Consider the following 6,059-nt stretch of genomic DNA (forward strand, 5'->3'; position numbering starts at 1 on the left):
AATCCTTCAACCTTCCCTTTGACCAGTTATCACTCCAATGCCACCCACCAAGGGGCAACTGGAATAAAAAACAAGAGTAGCCTTACATTTTAATCAATGATGGTTAAAATGTCTTACTTTTGCCATGAATACAAAATAGACAAAGCATCTGAAAAGATTGCTAGGCTTCCTCCTAGGATTTAGAAAGGATCCCTGCAAGGGAAGAGGATCTGGAAATCTGGAATACAGCTGCACTACCCTCACCTTAAATCCACTTGTCTTAGAGGGACTCTCTGAGGAGGTGACTGAGAAGTCAAAAACACTTAGTTGACAATAAGTTATTAATTGGAGACTTAGGGTGACTCCATTGTGTTCTTTGAAGACTCAATTCTGAGGCTTAGATCAAAGGATAAGAGGGCTGGAATACAGCATGTTTCCTGGAAAGGCTCTTGAAATAGAATTTGCCTGACTCAGAGACCCTCACTATCTCTTCCTGATTTATGGTCAGTGGTCACCTGCAGACAGGCAATGAATAGTAACTAAGTGTCTGCACGGTGTTGGATGAAATCAGTAAAGCTTTTATACCAGGGCTTTGTTAGGTTGTGATTTGCATCTTCCTCTTCCTCCTGGTCTCTGGCAGACAGGCATGAGTGCCCCAGCCTTGTATTTATTTGTTTACCTGCCTGTCTCCCTTACAAAACAAGCTATGCCAGGGCACTTGACCAATACTTTCAATGAATACATAATTGCCCATCCAGGAATGTATGGGAAAAAAAAGAAAACCACTCTACCAGTTTCATTATTTTATCTCAAATTCCCAAGGACAGGTAATACTTTCAATTTGGCAGTTACGTAGTGCTTAACTCTGAACCATTTAAGAATATTTCTGATTTTTTCAGGTATTTTGCAGAAAGCATGAGCAACTTTACATAAATAATTTTCACAACCGGATAGAATGCATTCACAAAATAAAGGATAAATAACACACAAAAATGCAGTTTTCGTTCTGTTTACTCTGCACCAAAATATGGAACAGATTCCCTTTCTCATTTTTGAGGAAGACAAGAGAGCTGCTTGTCTAGAATGACTGTTCCCTTTGTCAATAAATAAAAGATCTTCTGTTTGCAAAGATTTCACATGATGTACTAAAAAAAAACCTTTTTTTTAAGGCATGTAAGGTTTTCCAAAGCAAGTGTGCTTACCATATTTGCCCAAACCACTTAATTACAGAGAACTCACAGAGATAAACCACATTCTGTGCAGTGCTAATAGAAAGGCTATGGGGTATCTGGGTGTTTTTTCCTTTAGATTTCCTCATTCCTTCCTAGTTTTCACAGCTCCAAAAACAACAAAGGCAATAACAAAAACACAAATTATTTTGTAATTACAGTTAAAAATTTAAACCTATTTCTAAGGGACTAATAATAGCAGACATCTCTATAAATTAATAAAGAAAATATTTTCCCTGTATTAAACTACCAACAATGTTTAATAAAAGCAACTTAAATCCTTCATAAAGTTCCTAGGATTCCCAAATAAACCCTGGATTAAGATAAACGTCTACTTAATCCCAAAGATTTCAAAGGAATTAGAGAATATAAATATTTATATTTAAAAAATTTAAATCTAGATGAAATCTGAAAGTAGTAAGTGAAGATTAACTCTAGATATTTGGAAAAGATAATTTGACAGTTTCAGTGCTCAGGGCTCTGAGCTAACTTATTTTAGTTTCAGTTCATACAGGTTTCCCTCCTTTGGAGAGAAGAGTTGACTTTCAGATTGAAAGAAGCTAAATGGAAGTGAAACCATGTTATTTGACATACTTTCATGTTGAATCGAGAAGAAATGGATGGAAAGATTGCCCCAACCTCATTCCAATTTCTCCTACAAAACCCTGATTCACCTCTGGCCTTCTGTGATTCCGGATCAACTTTCTTCCCAACCAAATTCAAGGTGGATCATGAACCCAAACTCCCTGAGTGGGCTTATCCTGAAGGCCCACTCATTAAGCCCAGAACTAACCTGCGAGGAAAATTTCAGTCTGTGAGAGAGGGGCAAGGCACACTCTGAAAGACAGACCCATCTGCCCCCAAATCTTGCCCCACTGACTTTTCCGAAATCCCCCTGGGGGCCAAGGATGGTGATTAGCAGAGAATCTGATTTGAACCCCAGACAGCTTTATTAATAAGATGATAAGAGGACAGTAAATGGAGTTCTATTAAGTAAAACTCAATTCATGTAAAAAAAAAATTGAGGTTAATCCACATAGCTTCAGGTGATAGCCCTTTAACCCACCGCCCTATTGCTAAGGGGAATTTTGAATGATATTGAAAGTCTTTACCTAAGTTTCAACTACTTCTCTGCATGCTGATGTGTTAGGTATATGAAAATCGAGCATAGGCCTCATTATTTGGAATCTGCTAAAATAAGTTAGCTTTTAATACCTTAGTTTGAAACAGGCATTGAGTTAGCAAAGAATGAGACAGGAACTCTGTCTTGTCTTTGGTAGGTAGGTGGGCTGCATGGGGTCAGGAAAGGTAACCTGAAAGTGAACACATAAAAAGGTTCTGTAGAGTCACAGCAGGGAAGGTGGTCAGTCTAGAAGGTCATGCCATCCTTGAGTCTTTCCAGTGTATGGCTGATAACCTTCTCACAGACCCGTGATCTCTTCTGCTGTGACCTGGGCATAGCAGCCAGATTTAGAATTCAGTGGTTTGACCTTGGACAAGGATGATTTTTTTTTAATGCATACCTGTCCCATTAAAATGTAACTTTCATCACGGTGGGGATGGAAGAGGGCTTAGTGGATCGTGGGTGCTCATACTAACTGAAAGAGTGAATGAAGTACTTAACCTTTCTGGTCTAGTTTGCTCATTTGTAAAATGAATATAATAACACTCAATATGATGTATATATACAGGTGGCTTCAGAACAGGGTTTTCCTACCCCAGAGGTCCTTTATGTTCTTCCTGTTCAGGGAGAACAGGGTTTCAGGATGTGCAGCTGCTGACAAAAGGGAGGGTGGAGGGCAGTTAAAGCAACTGCAGGTGGGTCCTGTTATGCCTTGTTTAACCATGTTTACTTGGAAATTCACTCTGCTCTTCCAAGCAGGAGGTTTGGATATCCTTACACTCTCATTTTTGTTTTCTCTGGCCAGCTACTTATAGTTAATTAAATGAAAATGACTCAAAATGTGGTTGAGGAAGGAAGGATAGGACCAAAACTTTTTAGTTACATATCATAGTTCTCATTCTCATTTGACTCATGCCACTTAGGTGGGAAAATATTTTTAGAATTCAGTATGCTCAGTTACAAAATAAACGTATAAACATTGGTATCTTTCCATCTGGTGTTCAGATGGAAAAAAATAATGGAAATATTTTTATAAAATCAAAACAAAATACTAAACACCAATGAAAGTTAAAACTTAAGAAATATGAAGGCCTATATGGAGAATCCTCAACAATTATTAGAGACATAAAACAACACAAAATAATAAGTGAAGAGATATACTTTCTTTCTGGATGAGAAGATTCATTATTGTAAAGTCATCAATTCTCAAATCAATTTATAAATTTAATGTGAAATTTTCCATTTTCCAGACTGAACTTAAAAGTATAACCAACACTATGGGGGAGGGGAGGAAGGGAGTAGGATCAAAACAAGGGTGGTGGGAATTGTATGGGGACTATAACCAAGATGAAAATGCATATGTTGTATAAAAATGAAAAATGATGAAAGAAATATATAAAGCAAAACATATGGAAACACACACACAAGACTATAGTTAAAGAATGACTTGTTCTATCAATTTGTTATAAAGATTTTTTGTGCTACCAGGGGTTAAAGATTTAATACTTAAAGTTTAATAAAAAAGACTGAGTCATGGCCCTTACTTCATGGTTTACTAAGAGTCACTTTGAAATACATTGGTTTATAAATATCAAAAGTAGGCAATTTGGTGAAGAATGTTATAGTATAGTCATAATGCAGAATATATGCAGCAGTTAAAAATAATGTGATAGGATAATACTTATTGGCATGAAAAGGTATTAACAATATATTAATAATTGGAAAATTTATTGAAATTATCCCATTTTGGAAGAACAAAAAAATGCATGTCTATACACACAGAGGCAAAAAACAGACAAATAAGTATGAAGATATTATTAAAGGTTTTAGCCCATTTGTCTCTAGTTCAAACATTATTTCCAGTTTTTGCTACTATAAAGTAATATTATGTTACTAATTTTATGGAGAAAAACATTTTCCAAATTTCAGGTGATGCCCTTCAAAATAGATTCTTAGCATGATAAAACATCTTTAAGACTACATTGCAAATTTGTTTTCTTAGAGGGTTGTAGCAATTTTCACTCCTACCAGCAGTCCTTGTACTCTTCCTCATATTTGTCATCTCATTTTAAAAAATGAAGATACAAAAAAAAAAGTTCTTAATGTTTTCTTGAAATTTTTCACTGTTGTTTTAATTTGTCTTTCAAACTCCAGTGAAGTTAAACACATTTCCATATGTTAATCATTTGTATTTGCTCTTTTATGTATTGTTCCAAATACGTTCTGCCTGGACCATTTCCTTTTCAGTAATAATAGACATTAACATGAAGACACAATTTTTTCCACTCCTAGAAAAATATTATTATATATTTCATATTAAAACTCCGGGTAAAAAATTGTCTCCCATCTAAATTCCTATTGTATTATAAAATGAAACAAAGCTTTAGCTATCAAAGGAACATAATTCCCTAGAAATTTATTATAACCATTCATTGCTGAAGACATCTTTCATCTATGCTGATAATTCAAATATAATTATTTATAGATTTCATTTTTACTCCCCTCTAAATGTGCCTCCAAAAGGAATTTTCACTAGCATGTTGGAACATCTCATTAAGAAATGTTATTTACACAGCATAAACTTCCCTTATGAGCAACACTGAATAAATAAGTTGTTTAGGAAGAAAAATGTATTTTGTGTCCAACAGACCTGAAAAATAAGCTTACTGAACTGAAATGAGTTCTTGGTCTATTTTCAGCAATCAATAGCACTGTCAGGGAGCTTCCAGGACATACCTGTGGTGCCGTGGTGAAGGCAGTCATTACCTTATTTTTTATGAGTTGTTATTTTATTAATTAAAATCACTTTAAATCATTATTTTTCAAACTGTCAGCAGGTCACGATAGCGGTTAAGTGGGTAAGACTTTTTTCTTTTAATGAAATAGAAGGGAAAAGAAAGGAAAAAACACATAAGAGGATCATATAATTTACCAGGTCACTATATTGACTGTACCCCTACTATGGGCTATGGCCTAATGGGTGTCAAAGACTCCAGATAATGGACAATCCTTGTTTAACTCTGTTCTCACCCCATCAATTGCTCTCCATTGACATTAGTGTTTAATGACAAAATTTGTTTTAAAGGCAATTATTCATCAGCTGCTACCATACGCTAGGCATTGTTCTTGATCCCAACTGCCACAGAGCTCCCCTACAGCAGGAAGACAAAGGGTGAACAGCATCAGATGGCTCTTTAAACATCATGCAAAGAAGGAGGGAAAAACAAGAGCAAGTGTCTGCTGTGCAACCACACCAGGCTGGGTAGGTTCATTGTCAATTTTGCAGATGAAAAGAGAATTTTGGAGCCTTCGGTGGATTTTGCAGGCCTTTTATAATGAAACAGGGTGCATATCCACAGTAGGCAGAAAGAGACGAGAGAGATTCCAACACTGAGGAGGCAGAACAGCAGTTGGGTCCCCTTTACACTGCAAGCGCCCGTAGCCACACAACTGATACTTTGCTGTGAATGCAAGGCCCAACTTGTTTGCTAGATGCCTGAAAGGTGGAAAACACAGCATTTCAAGATTATGGGCTGTCTGTTGAGTGCAAGGTGAAAAATAACCTGATTAACTCACTTCCTTCCAGTGTCAGGTACAATGTAAGGTAAGATGGTTAGAGAAGGCAGCACTGAAAATGTGTCATTTGAGCTGAGTTCAACATTAAAATTTTTAATCTAGCATTTTCAACATTGAAATTTTTAATCTAGTATTTTAAAATGTTATTTTAA

The sequence above is a fragment of the Talpa europaea genome, assembly GCF_964194135.1.
Source record: "Talpa europaea genome assembly, chromosome: 15".
NCBI lineage: Eukaryota > Metazoa > Chordata > Mammalia > Eulipotyphla > Talpidae > Talpa > Talpa europaea.